Source organism: Aulonocara stuartgranti (assembly GCF_965226115.1).
Source record: "Aulonocara stuartgranti genome assembly, chromosome: 11".
In the NCBI taxonomy this organism is placed as follows: Eukaryota; Metazoa; Chordata; class Actinopteri; order Cichliformes; family Cichlidae; genus Aulonocara; species Aulonocara stuartgranti.
Genome location: NC_138947.1, coordinates 5,742,607 through 5,757,937, shown reverse-complemented (window position 1 = coordinate 5,757,937; position 15,331 = coordinate 5,742,607). Strand labels below are relative to the sequence as shown.

The 15,331-nt window shown below is 43.1% G+C and overlaps 1 pseudogene across 1 annotated transcript in view; it reads right to left on the bottom strand.

The window, feature by feature from the left end:
- The window catches only part of LOC309717984 (calpain-7-like), a 48,388-nt pseudogene extending 34,698 nt beyond the window's left edge, over positions 1 to 13,690 (bottom strand). Inside the window, exons 1-11 of the transcript XR_014280708.1 lie at positions 13,351 to 13,690; positions 12,988 to 13,091; positions 11,656 to 11,813; positions 11,449 to 11,516; positions 11,060 to 11,293; positions 10,030 to 10,036; positions 9,855 to 9,940; positions 9,630 to 9,723; positions 9,051 to 9,197; positions 8,558 to 8,664; positions 8,324 to 8,444 (exon numbers count right to left, since the gene is read on the bottom strand). The product of XR_014280708.1 is annotated as a calpain-7-like (transcript). The remainder of the gene's footprint in view (positions 1 to 8,323; positions 8,445 to 8,557; positions 8,665 to 9,050; positions 9,198 to 9,629; positions 9,724 to 9,854; positions 9,941 to 10,029; positions 10,037 to 11,059; positions 11,294 to 11,448; positions 11,517 to 11,655; positions 11,814 to 12,987; positions 13,092 to 13,350) is intronic.
- Between the last annotated feature and the right edge of the window lie 1,641 nt (positions 13,691 to 15,331).

Sequence of the window (15,331 nt, the reverse complement as noted above, 5' to 3'; positions counted from 1 at the left end):
CTGTCTAAGAAGAAATCTGAGGCTGCTGTTATGAGAATGAGCTACCAAAGCTTTTTCTGAATAAATCAATAAAGATCCATTTATGGAAAGCTGTGATGAAGGCAGTTTTGTCTTTTATATTCAACAATATAACATATTTGACCACTTTTAAGTGATTTTTCTAACTTTAATACACTAAAGTTAAGGTTATATTTCTAGTAAGTGACCCAGCCCCTCCTATATTTTTATGTTTGTGGCCCTCAGTGAAAAAGTTTGGACACTCCTGCATTACATTGTCCACACCATACCAAGATGGCGCCGCGTATGGATGCCCTGGTACTTCAGTGCGTTACTTCTGTTTTGTTTTTGTGCATAACTTGTGTGTCTGGGCACTCCTCTGGATATTCTTACACCAGGGAAGAGCTTCTTAACTACAGGACTACAACACCTGTGGATTTAATTCCAATTTTTGTCGCATCTGCGGCAAATTTACTACAGACCTTGATCAGGAAAGTGAGACGCCGAAGGAAAGCGAGCTGGCAAACTCGTGCGTCTGAGGAGACGCGGACTGCGAACTGCTCTTCCTGGGATCTTTATATGGGGCGACCGTGGCTCAGGGGGTTGGGAATCGCATCTGTAACCGGAAGGTCGCCGGTTCGATCCCTGGGCTCTTTGTCCTGGTCGTTGTGTCCTTGGGCAAGACACTTTACCCTACTTGCCCACTGGTGTTGGCCAGAGGGGCCGATGGCGCGATATGGCAGCCTCGCTTCTGTCAGTCTGCCCCAGGGCAGCTGTGGCTACAACCGTAGCTTGCCTCCACCAGTGTATGAATGTGAGAGTGAATGAATAGTGGTATTGTAAAGCGCTTTGGGTGCCTTGAAAAGCGCTATATAAATCCAATCCATTATTATTATTAAAAAAGCCAATCTGAGCCAAGAGCTTCCCAAATACAAGCAGTATATTAAATGCCCGACCAGAGAGGAGAGGACATTGGACCACTGTTACAGCACGATCAGCAGGGCCTATTGCGCGGTGCCCCGCGCTTCACTCGGACTTTCTGACCACGTCATGATCCACCTGATCCCCGCATACAGACAGAGGCTGAAGCTCTCCAAACCTGTCGTGAGGACTAAAAAACTGTGGAGCAACGAGGCTGTGGAGGAGCTTCGCACGTGTTTGGAGTCTATAGACTGGGACACAATGAATAATAATGGTCTGGATTTATATAGCGCTTTTCAAGGCCCCCAAAGCGCTTTACAATGCCACTATTCATTCACTCTCACATTCACACACTGGTGGAGGCAAGCTACAGTTGTAGCCACAGCTGCCCTGGGGCAGACTGACAGAAGCGAGGCTGCCATGGACCTACTGGCCAGCACCAGTAGGCGGTAGCGTAAAGTGTCTTGCCCAAGGACACAACGACCAGGACAGAGAGCCCGGGGATCAAACCAGCGACCTTCCAGTTCCCAACCCCCTAAGCCACGGTCGACCCCTGAAGGTTGCTTCTAACAGCTTGGATGAGTTTATGGACACTGTCACTATATCCACTTCTGTGAGGACAGCATTGTGCCATCATGCACCAGGGTGAGTTATAACAATGACAAACCCTGGTTTACTCCTAAGCTCAAAAAGCTGTGGCTGGAAAAGACAAAAGAGTTCAGAAGCGGAGACAGGGACTGCTACAGAGAGGCCAAGTACAGGTTCACTAAAGAAGTGGACATTGCTAAACATCAGCACTCTGAGAAGATGCAGCAGCAGATCTCAGAGAATGACTCGGCCTCTGTGTGGAAAAGTTTTAGGAATATCACCAACTACAATCCTAAAACCCCCCACTGACTTGCTCTTAGCCAACACCCTTAACAACTTTTACTGCCGTTTTGATGAGCCATCAAGCAGCCTTCACACCTCCAACGGCCCCAACAATAGAGACACTTTGGACACTCATTCCCCCACCTCTCCCCCCTCCATAGAGCCATCACCACCATCAAACACTTCACCTACAACACCCCCCTCCACACCCCACACCAAGGAGGATTTCACACCACCTCCTCCCACCACAACTCTTCATATTCATGAAGCAGATGTGAGGAAGCAGTTTAAGAGTCTGAATGCTCGAAAAGCTCCTGGACCAGATGGTGTGTCTCCTGCCACCCTCAGACACTGTGCAAATGAGCTGGCCCCAGTGTTTTCTGGCATTTTCAACTCCTCACTGCAGGCATGTCATGTGCCTGCTTGCTTGAAGTCCTCTATCATAATCCCTGTCCCCAAGAAACCAAGGATCACTGGACTAAATGACTACAGACCTGTGGCTCTGACATCTGTGGTCATGAAGTCATTTGAGCGCCTGGTTCTCTCCTACCTGAAGACCCTCACGGCCCCCCTCCTGGACCCCCTGCAGTTTGCATACAGAGCCAACAGGTCTGTAGACGATGCTATCAACATGGCTCTACACTTCATCCTGCAGCATCTGGACTCCCCAGGAACCTACGCCAGGATCCTGTTTGTGGACTTCAGCTCTGCCTTCAACACCATCCTTCCAGACCATCTCCAAGGCAAGCTTTCCCAGATGAATGTGCCTGATCCCATCTGCTGGTGGATCACTGACTTCCTGACGGACAGGAAGCAGCATGTGAGGCTGGGAAAGAATGTCTCGGACTCCCGGACCATCAGGACCGGCTCCCCTCAGGGCTGTGTTCTTTCTCCTCTGCTCTTCTCCCTGTACACTAACTGCTCGAAATACAAAACAGAAACAAAACCTGAGAGCAAGAAATTCCCAACAAGAATGAATCTAAAACACAAGATAATAATCAAAACCAAAACCAATGAGTCCACAGACTCAGGACCATGACAAAAGCAATAATAAGAATTAACTTTGACTCGGCTGTTGCTGAGAACTTTTGTAAGTTAAAACATCAAAGAACAGTCAATTAAAATATTTACACTTAAAGTTAACATCTGAAAACTGGAGAAGTGGAGAACAAAAGAACGGCAGGACTTGATACTGTCAATGAGAGATGAACAGTATCTGAAATATATGTTCTTAAGAAGTGGGGGAAAATGCAGTTAAGACCTGAAATAGGACCTGAGAGATGCATCTGGCCCTTCAGTTGATCCACTGACCATTCACTGAAATCTCATAAAAATGGTTTTCAGGGAAGTGTGGTTGTCAGTATCAAGAAGCCATTCTTAAGGAATGGAAGTATACGGAGGAGGTGAGTATAGAAGTAGATCAGTGAGTTTCTACAGCCATGATGGAAGGTTGGGTTGTTTTGTTTTTTTGTTTTTTTGTTGTTGTTGTTTTGTAGTGTTGGTAATAATACTTTTTTTCTTTTACTGTTTCACAAAGGGCTAAAAAGTCATTGAAAATTTTTGAAAAATGTATTCAAGCAATTTGGCAGGACAAAGCAAAAGCAGAATTAAAAACAAGAATAATCACAAAATAATAATGAAATCACATCAGTTATACTATGTAATTAACCTACTCTGATTTTGTTCTTATCTTTGGTAAGAGTATGAGTACACTTTGGCCACAGATGTCCTTATCTCTGTGTCTGTGCTAATGGAAAGGATCTAACAGGGAAGCAGGGTGCATTGAATATTCAATCCTTCAGGAGTACAGAGAGACCCCAAACCTTCTTAATATTGGGAGAAGCAGCAAGAAGCTTGGAAAGCTGCAATTCAGCCAGGGGTCTCTTTACCCCAAGTTACTCGACAAGCATTACTTCATGTTATAGTGTTATTTGTCATCATAGTGATTACCAGACCGATTACCTACAGACTATGTACTGGCATTCAAATAGTAAATTCAGCCCCACAATTTTAAAACAATTTTATTGCAACGATACAAATTCCTCAAACATCAACAATGAACATGGCTCCCCTCCCTCCTTTTCCTCCCCATCCCTGGCTACCTCCCTCTTCCCGCTCCACCACACTCACCCACACAGGTAGGGCCTTGGGCTGCGGGTGTGTCACCAGGGTGCAGGGGAGACATCCCCCCCTCTGTCCCCTTCTGGCCACCTGTGCCTCAATTTTATCTCACAACTTAGACATCCACATTACTTACACTCTCATAACACACACATATATATATAGGGCCTTGAGGGTGGGCACGTTAACGGCGTCCAGTGGACGGTCTGTGTACTCAAACCTACCTCTGGCGCTGGTGCCCACCTCTCAATTTTAAATCCATGTAGACATTGAGGGTTCTCGGGAGGGGCCGTGCTAACACCTGCTGCTCTCTGGCAGCAGCACCATGCTCTCCCTTGTTTTAAATGCACTTTAGAACAACACGCAGCAACACTACACATGAGCGGGAGGAGGGAGGTATGGGGTCTTCACACACCCCCGTTCTCTGCTAGCCATCGGGGCGGGGGGGCTGGGAGGAGATGTTGGCTGTTCGATTGGCCTCCCTGCTGCTGCGGAGCCTGGGACGGTCTGCTTGCCTCCACCCCGAGGGGAAGGGTAACATCTCTTGGGTCTGGGTTCTGTTTCCCCCTCTGGGGGCGAGGGTACCTGGACCCGGGGTATAGAGTATGTTTGGGGAGTGTGATTGTGTGTACATGTCCATTTATGTAAATCCTTACGTTGGGTGAGTGCTGAGTGTTTGTATATGTGTGCATGAGGGTGGGAATGCATGTTTGTGTCTGTGTGTGCCTGTTTGTCTGTGTCTATATGTCAGGTCAGGTCTTAGACTCCACCTCTCTGGGAACTCCCAGGCCCTCCAAGGCCTATCTCCCCTCACCACACTCCCTGCCGGTGACTGATGCCCTCAGGGGTCGGTGCATTGGTGGTTCTTGGTGTCCGGGGCTGGGCGCTCAGGTATGTACCAGCTCACTCCCGGTGGCTACCTGGCGGGGCCTGGCACCTGTTGCTCAGTCAGGCCTCCTCCGGGGTGCGGGGGCCCTCGGGCCTCCGGCCCGGTTCACTCTGGCACAGCTGGCTGCCGGCAGAGCCGGCGGGCACGCCGGTGCAGCCCCCTCTAGCTTCTGCTCGGTGGCTACTGGGTGACACCTTGTCTGGGGATCCTCAGCCCTTCCCATGAGGGTGGCACGGATGCCCCTCCGGTGGTCCTCCTTGGGCTCTCGCACTCTGGGGCCTCTGGATGTCTGGGGCCTGGATCTCCTCCATGCCTGCTTCATGCCCTGGGGGACGGGGCTATGGCTCTCTACATCCTCTTGCAGACCATTACATGTGGAAACCATTTGAATATAAGCGTGTTGATCCACACAGGTGTGCACATAGACCTAAATTACACCTTTCTTGGCTGCTACTTCAAAGCACATTGTGCGCTGTCTGTCCTGCGTGCTGCACAACAACATTGAATATTTAGTATTTACTGCTATTAATGCGATGGTGTTGTGTTTAGCATGTTGCTTTGGGTTTTTTTGCTTGTTTTCTATTCTTTTTCTCTCAACAGGTGATCCAGGAGATTTTTTTTTCTCCCCCCTTTCTCGCTGTCCCTCTCCCCTTCTGTTTTTCTTTTCCTTCCTCTTTCTTTCTCCCTTTCCTATCCCTCACTCATGTCTGTCCCGTCTGTAACAACTGAAAATAAAATAAAATAAATAATAAAAACAAAGGTCGATCAAATGGACCAATACGGCAATGCCACGATGATCCATTTGGCAAAATAAGTCTTTGTTGGTCTTCAGACAACAATTCTGATGGCTAAAGAACCAAATGGGACAGGCAAAACAAAACAAAAAACAAAAAAACAAAAAACAATGAACATGGCTGAATATAATAACCTTTTTGTGTTTACTGTCAACTATTTCTTTTAATTTATATAATACATTAATAAAGGGGACAATATTAAATAACAGCAACATATCATCATCTCTTTGATAATATGGCAAAGTTTAAGGCATATGTTTCATATACAGTGCCATGAAAAACTAATTTTCCCCTTTTGGCATTCCTTAGTTTTTTGCATATTTCCCACACTTAAATATTTTACACAATTAATTTTTAATTTTAGACAATGTACATCCCGCTATCAAGGTTCAAAGGACTGTTTTTAAATGAACTCGATTATCCACAAATGGAGAAAACTGAACAGTGGTGAAACTTCCCAGGCATGGCTGGCCTACCGAAATTACTCCAAAAGTGCATTGTCCCAATATGTCCCAAGGAGAGAACCACTACTCACTACTCACAATACACCACATTTGCTACAAAAAATGTTAATCCCCAAAACCTTAAATATCATTTGGACTAATGAGTTAAAAGTTTCTCCTTTGGTATCTGAATGACTTTTTGTATTTTAAAATTGGAAAAAAAAAATTTGTCTAAAAATTTCAAAAATCCTGAAGGAGAATATCTGGCCATCAATTTCTGTCCTGAATCTTAAGCACACTTGGGTTACAAAGCTGAGCAGTGATCCAAAACACACCTACAGTGGGGCAAAAAAGTATTTAGTCAGCCACCGATTGTGCAAGTTCCCCCACTTAAAATGATGACAGAGGTCAGTAATTTGCACCAGAGGTACACTTCAACTGTGAGAGACAGAATGTGAAAAAAAAAATCCATGAATTCACATGGTAGGATTTGTAAAGAATTTATTCGTAAATCAGGGTGGAAAATAAGTATTTGGTCAATAACAAAAATACAACTCAATACTTTGTAACATAACCTTTGTTGGCAATAACAGAGGTCAAACGTTTACTATAGGTCTTTACCAGGTTTGCACACACAGTAGCTGGTATTTTGGCCCATTCCTCCATGCAGATCTTCTCGAGAGCAGTGATGTTTTGGGGCTGTCGCCGAGCAACACGGACTTTCAACTCCCGCCACAGATTTTCTATGAGGTTGAGGTCTGGAGACTGGCTAGGCCACTCCAGGACTTTCAAATGCTTTTTACGGAGCCACTCCTTTGTTGCCCGGGCGGTGTGTTTTGGATCATTGTCATGTTGGAAGACCCAGCCTCGTTTCATCTTCAAAGTTCTCACTGATGGAAGGAGGTTTTGGCTCAAAATCTCACGATACATGGCCCCATTCATTCTGTCCTTAACACGGATCAGTCGTCCTGTCCCCTTGGCAGAAAAACAGCCCCATAGCATGATGTTTCCACCCCCATGCTTCACAGTAGGTATGGTGTTCTTGGGATGCAACTCAGTATTCTTCTTCCTCCAAACACGACGAGTTGAGTTTATACCAAAAAGTTCTACTTTGGTTTCATCTGACCACATGACATTCTCCCAATCCTCTGCTGTATCATCCATGTGCTCTCTGGCAAACTTCAGACGGGCCTGGACATGCACTGGCTTCAGCAGCGGAACACGTCTGGCACTGCGGGATTTGATTCCCTGCCGTTGTAGTGTGTTACTGATGGTGACCTTTGTTACTTTGGTCCCAGCGCTCTGCAGGTCATTCACCAGGTCCCCCCGTGTGGTTCTGGGATCTTTGCTCACCGTTCTCATGATCATTTTGACCCCACGGGATGAGATCTTGCGTGGAGCCCCAGATCGAGGGAGATTATCAGTGGTCTTGTATGTCTTCCATTTTCTGATGATTGCTCCCACAGTTGATTTTTTCACACCAAGCTGCTTGCCTATTGTAGATTCACTCTTCCCAGTCTGGTGCAGGTCTACAATGCTTTTCCTGGTGTCCTTCGAAAGCTCTTTGGTCTTGGCCATGGCGGAGTTTGGAGTCTGACTGTTTGAGGCTGTGGACAGGTGTCTTTTATACAGATGATGAGTTCAAACAGGTGCCATTCATACAGGTAATGAGTGGGGGACAGAAAAGCTTCTTACAGAAGACGTTACAGGTCTGTGAGAGCTAGAGATTTTCCTTGTTTGAGGTGACCAAATACTTATTTTCCACCCTGATTTACGAAAAAATTCTTTACAAATCCTACCATGTGGATTCATGGATTTTTTTTTCACATTCTGTCTCTCACAGTTGAAGTGTACCTCTGGTGCAAATTACTGACCTCTGTCATCATTTTAAGTGGGGGAACTTGCACAATCGGTGGCTGACTAAATACTTTTTTGCCCCACTGTAAATGTCATAAGTCTGATTACCCCCCATACTCCATCTCTGAGTCAATATAAGGCAGATGAAAAATTGAAGGAAACACTGAATGTGCAACCGCAATAGTACGACAATCCCATCGTTCCTTTATGATCATCTTTGTATACAAATTTAACTTGATAAGTGCTTAAAGAAACAAACCAGGTGAAAAGTAGAAACATTTTCTCACAAACATCAATCTGACTTTTTTTTTTGCAACAAAATCAGTTTCCCCTGCTGGAAATTAGAAAGTCCACTATCCATTGTGTATGAGGGGCCACTAATGGCTTGATGTGTATAAACTGACAGTATAATGTAAACAACCAATGCTAACCTTGTATTCCCTGATGTCAAGAACAGCGTAGGCGTGTGTTGGCACTAAACCCCATCTTTCCCCTTCCTCCTCTGTCATTACACCCGTTGCTGTGGTGATGAGAACGTCACCCCTGTGAAACCTTAAACAGGAGAGAGAGAAGCAGATACAGAGTGAGAATAAGCACAGATGTTTAGTTGAGGAATTTATTATGGCCTATAAAATAATTATGCCTGTGCAAGTCTGTGCACCTACCTCTGGAAGAGCATGCGGAAGGTGTCGTCCCTGTTGAACGACTGATTGTCAGAGTGCATAGCGATGCGTTCAGGGATCCAGCCAGTGAGAGCATGCAGATCAATATTCTGTAAAAATTAGGCTATTATGAAAACAGTTCTTAAGAAAACGAATTTATTGACTTTGACATCAGACTTTTTTCGAATTCAGAATATATGCAGAAAGTTGTTCAACAGCATGGCTGCAAAATTTAGAAAAAAAACAAGCTTCTTGGAGTTACTAAACCTGGAAGTGAACTAATTACAAAGACACAAATTTATCAAGCTAAAAAAATGCATATTTATTTTTAAATATATTTAAACTTATTGCAACTGTACATCCCCTTCTCCTCAGTTCCAGCAAATCCCTGCACAAAATATTTTACTTAATTACTTTTTATTGGGGAGCTGTTTTTAGATGTTACCAGGTTACACCAGGAGAAATCACTAATTAACAAATGTCCCGGTTTACTCACCGAGTTGGAACCAGGGAAGTCGTAGCCGCCCATCACCTTCATGTAGGCCTTCTCAATCAGGGACACCCAGAGCTCGTTCCTGTTGCTGGAGTAGGAGCACAATAACTCTCCATTGCGATCCACTGGGAGGAAGTCATCTATAATAACCTGGAACAGGCAAAGAGTCAGTTTCTCAGTTTAAGGAAAGCAGGAGTAATATAACAAAGAACATAAACTATAACTTTTTCTCATGCACAGCAGTTATCAGATAGAAGTAAGACTTTTTCCCCACTTTCCATTTTTTGAAGTAAAAAAGAAAAAAAAGAGGATGAATTTGTATACTTAAAAAAATAACTATTGTTATATTTAAATTAATATCAGAATGCATTATTAAATCTACAAAAAAAACCCCACAACAACACAAAACCCAAAACAAAAAAACAAAACAAGATATTTTCTTTTCCATCGTGAACAGGTGACATGAGCGTAAACATTTCACAAAGTACTTTTTTTATGCTCATTTCAACTCACATTGTAAAGACAAAATATTTGCAATGCAAATAACCAACAGGTAACTGACTGTTGTAATTCGTTGTTTACCTTCCTGGGAACTCCGTTGATATGGAGTTTGACCATGTACTTTCCACAGGGGTTGTATTCTGGCTCTCCTCGTCTGTTCTGAGGGTAGATTATGCTGCAACACACACACATGCAAGGTTCAATGGCTATTTTGCTTTTTATATGAAAGACAGTTTAAATTAAAATGCACTGCATGCTGATGTGCCATAAAAACAATATCAGTAAAGAACAGAAGCTACACAGCACCTGGTGATGAGTTTTTTGTTGTAGCGTCTCTCGTAGGCTGCACTGATGGCTAAAGAGGCCACAAACGAACAGTCAGATACCACCGTCTGGACAGAAGATGAAATGAGGAAATCAATGTGAACGGGTTAATATATAATTACATACATTTAAATACATTGCATAAAATCACCATTACTTTAAGTCTGAGTTTGGACTTTTTACACTGAATGTTCAGTTTAATGAAACAGAAAAGCTTTGGCACATAATTTTGCAGTAGTATTTACATATTTAAAAAGGATAAAACCATTACGGCATTAAAAGGCCCTATATAAGTTTTCCAGGCATCTTTTGCATCCAAAGATTTCAAAATAATGGGTTGAGGCAGACCCACTCCGGGTCGGGGATGAGTTCCTGCCACAAGTGGAGGAGTTCAAGTATCTCGGGGTCTTGTTCGCGAGTGATGGGAGAAGGGAGCCGGAGATCGACAGACGGATTGGGGCTGCAGCTGCAGTAATGCGGACGCTGCACCGGTCCGTCGTGGTGAAGAGGGAGCTGAGTGTAAAAGCGAAGCTCTCAATTTACCGGTCGATCTACGTCCCTACCCTCACCTATGGCCACGAGCTGTGGGTAGTGACCGAAAGAACGAGATCGCGGATACAAGCGGCAGAAATGAGCTTCCTCCGAAGGGTGGCTGGCCTCTCCCTTAGAGATAGGGTGAGAAGTTCGGCCATCCAGGAGGGGCTCAGAGTAGAGCAGCTGCTGCTCCACATCGAAAGGAGCCAGCTGAGGTGGTTCGGGCATCTGACAAGGATGCCCCCTGGGCGCCTCCTGGGTGAGGTGTTCCAGGCATGTCCCACCGGGAGGAGGCCCCGGGGCAGACCCAGGACACGCTGGAGAGATTATATCTCTCGGCTGGCCTGGGAACGCCTTGGTATTCCCCCGGATAAGCTGGAGGAGGTGGCTGGGGAGAGGGAGGTCTGGGCCTCTTTGCTTAGGCTGCTGCCCCCGCGACCCGGCCCCGGACAAAGCGGATGAAGATGGATGGGATGGATGGATGGGTTGAGGCAGTTATTTCATTTGCCACCTGGTGCAGTGATTTAGCACAAAGCTACATTAAAAAAAATGTAAATGTTATACTTTCTAAAAATTTTCAGCAACTAGAAGGGTATACTAAAGGGATACCCAGAAACATTGGGCTTTATAACATATTCAGTGAGCCTTCTCACCTGAGTACCTCGATCTCCTCAGATGTGTAGCGCTGACCTTGGGGCTCACTGGACTGCACAGCCCGGACAGGTTGGGATTGCTGTCGGTCATTGAGGCTGAAGTCTGGCCCAAGAGGGAGGAACTGGCGGACAGGTCCTCCTGAACTGGCACCAGTGCTGGGCTTGGTTCCAGGAGCCCCTGTCCTGTCCTGAGCTGAAGCCGATTTGGACTGGGATTCTTTAAGACCTTCGGCTCTGGGAAAATATAGTGGAAGAAGTTTTTTTGTTGTTCGTTTTTTTAACATGCAAAAAGTGAAAACAACAACATTAAAACAAAAACCTCTAGAGCATTAAAATGAATGATGAACATTCTAGTTTACAACACAGAACCAGGACCATTTTATATGTACCTGTCTAAAGCTTGACGTGCCAGCTGTTTCAGTTTGTTCTGCAGCACTTGCTCAGATGTTTCATTGGACTGGTGAAAACAAAACAAACAAAAGAAATCAGGAAGAGGAATTAATGTGAGCATGAGTAGGGATAATATGAGGGAAGTCTAAGTGTCAGTCAGTGAGTGACATAATGAAAAACAGAAAGGGGCCTAGTGAGAGACTAACCGTTTTAATGCACAGCTCCACAGCCTGAGTGTACAGTTCAATAGCTTCATCATCATTTCCCTTTTCATCTTCCTCAAAGGCTTGGGTAACCAGGAAGTGGGCACGTTCCAGGTCCACCTGGTGCCGGGACTTCAGTGGGTCACTTTTCTGTGCTTGAACTAATGTCAAAGGTCAAAGGAAGGAATGGTTAAGACAACAGGTAATTTGACCTAATTCATTTTCCCATGGAGTATTAATTACATAGAGGATTTTTAATGGACACCAAGTTATCCAAACCTGTTTTTAGCACATTATACTTGAGTAAATGAAAACTCAAGATGAAAGTTGGAAATATGAATATCTTCATTACAAAGCAACCGCTTTTCTTTGTCTCTGGCTAAAACCTGAACAACATGCAGGAAAAAACACCAAAGACTTGTTGGACAGGTCCAGATTAAGACCAGACACTAGATAAGGAGATTAATGCTCCCTAGTCTCTCCTATCTGACCCAAAGACTCATCTTAAGTACTGTCTGCCCATATTTGTCTCTCATTGTATTCAGTAAGTAAAACAGAATTTAACCTTCCAACAACTTTTCTTGAGCCACCTTTAATCTCTTGAACAGTGCAGAAATAGTACTTAAACTATCAGTTTAGTAAGTTTACTGGTGCAGCTTAATACAACAGCATACAAAAACTCCACCTTTAAAAATGTCATGAAGTAATTATTATTCTTTGTTAACGCTGGCTCAGACAGGTGCTAAGTTAACTTAGTTGTGATTTTTTTGGTAGCTTTCTGGATAAATGATAGAAAGATGATAGAAAAAAAGAGCAATCAATTTCTACATTTCATATCATCGAAATCACTAAACAGCAATAACCAGCATTACACATCATCTAGTGGTAACAGGACTCTTGTACATTCTGTGGCCACACCCATGTGAACACACAAATCAAGAGCATGAGGAGAGTCATGGAAAAAACTGGTCAGACAGAAACTGAGAAACTGTCCTTTTCAGTAAAAAAGAGAAACATTTTCTTACCCATTAAACACTTCACCTCTTTAAAGGTGTTGCTCAAGATAAATCAACAACTCCAGTAAAACAGGATAATGAGTGTCTTTTAGACAACAAGTTTAATGAACAACATGTGGAGTGTGTTTATTATAATAGTTTCCAGCTATCCATACATTAATTAAAATGGGAGTATATTCAGTTCCAGGTCTATATTTTCATTCTATATTACTAGAGTAGCTTTTATGTGATTAATATTTCACATTAAGCCTTCATTTGTAAGTCATCTGAAAAGCCATCAGAAGCAAAACCCTTTGTGCCTATTGTGAGGTGAGCTTACCTGCATTGTGGAGGGCTTGAACCCGATCCAAGTATTCATTCACTTTCTCCTGGATCCAGTTTGGACCCTGCCATGCCAGCATAAATGAGGGCCTGAGCTGCCTCCTATGGAAATCAAACATAAAAGAGGCAGCGGTTAGAAAAGTATCACATCCGGTCACTAAGTACTGGCATCCAGGGACACTAGCAACCCTCAACTTTGACCAAATATATCTGTAAACTGTTGATTCGTGAAGTAGTAGACTTCTTAAATCTAATCCTGCGGCTATTACAGAAATGAAAGTGAGTTTGAACTTCTAAGATTAGCAAAATGCTAACCCTGAAAAATAGCATACGTATACAGGTAAAACTTATTGGCACTTACCTTATAATAAAATACAGCCTCGTTATATTTGCCATTCTGGTCATATGTTACAGCTGTTTTGGCAAAAGTGACAGCATCAAGTTCCAGCGCCGCGGAGTCCATGTCGAACAAAACTTGTTGACAGAGTGACAATCTCTCAGTTAGCCAGAACAGGCTAGCTAACCGTTAGCTACCTATAAAATGTCTACAAACAAAATATCTGCTTTTCCCTGTTGGCACTGTTCATTCTATCAACTCGGAAAAAACATAGTAAAGATAATGCTGATACGTGGTGTTGATCCCACAGCCAAAACTACCACGGTAAAAGTTTTCCTCTGCCTTTTATCAAATGACTACAACATTAGCAGACACCAAAACAACCATACTGTTTCCGGGAGACAATTCGCGCAGTCGCAGTAGAAACGCTAGCACTGTTGAACAAGAGCACGACGTTGCGTTCACGAGCAGGGAAGAATAATTTTTTTTAAATACAGCTAACGTTATTTATTCGCAATTGGTAAAATATTGTAGTATAAGTCTAGTCTTTCTTTTTTCTTTATGAGCCATACCATGAAAATATGGGAAAGAGGATGATGCAGAAGTATACAAAGGGTCAGAATGAGTTAAGTTATGTCTGACCAGGCTTACATGGTTATGAGAGGGATAGTGGATACATTGGACACAGGATTTTGATTATGGAGCTGCCAATCAAGAGAAAAGGGGGAAGAGCAATCGTTTTTATGAGGATTTTTTTTCCAGAATCACATTTGTTTGCTAAAAATGGTAGAGGATGATCTTACCTGTTGGAAAACTTTACCCGTCTCAAAAATATTTTTTTCTTGCTGATCCCTAATAAACCCTCTATTTCTTGGTTTAAGTCACTACACTCAAACATCTCAAAATTTTTATGGAAAAAAATAGATTGCAGTATGTTTTAAAAATAGGTCAAAACAAAGATTTTTAGAGAGCTCATGGTTAGGGCTAGAACAAGCACTCAGTTGAAGAGTAGAAATCTGCTTTAAAACTGTTTTAAATCTTCACTTATCCTCTGTAAACTAACACCCATTTGGAGTCTAGATATCAGAAAAAGAAAATGCAACATTTTCCCTCGTGGCACGAGAAAAGAATTACAAATATAAAAAATCTAGAAGATAAGATAAGATAAGATAACCTTTATTAGTCCCACACGTGGGAAATTTGTTTTGTCACAGCAGGAAGTGGACAGTGCAAAAGTTATGACGCAAAAATTAGAATACAATAAGAAGAACATGTTATTCAAGACAGAAACTTTACTCAATTCCAATAACATGTATCAAATTATGAAATCAGCAACAGTAAATTTCTTGAATATCAGTAAATGATTAGTAAATGGCCTGTATTTGTATAGCGCTTTACTAGTCCCTAAGGACCCCAAAGCGTTTTACACATCCAGTCATCCACCCATTCACACACACAGTCACACAACTGGTGATGACAAGCTACATTGTAGCCACAGCCACCCTGGGGCGCACTGACAGAGGCACCTGTGACACAGGCAAGATTTAATACCAATCAACTGAACTGAGGTTATTTTTAAAATAGATGACTCAATTTCCTTCCCAACTGCAAAATGGGAGCAAGATCAATCCCTCAAGATAAAAACTTCTCAACACAAATGTGTTTAAATTCCTTAATCTGAGAACTATATGCAAGCTCTAAGGTCTTGTACGCCTGTTCAGAGTTTCTGGCAGAGTATATATGAATACCTATGCACATGGTTTAGTTGCTGTTTTCCAACCTTACCTCACTGTGAGTCTTAGGTCAGGTAAGTGAATTATCTATGGATGTGCATACAGCAAACATAGTTCTGAATGCCTTATATACCTCTTGAAGAAAACTATCCTTGGGAACTGGAAATCGAAAAAATTTTTGTGCATTACTCAATATAAAAATGTAATCTAGAGAGAATCTCTGCCACCTCAAAACAGCAAATGGGGAAATTAGAATTTTGTTTTTATCTGCT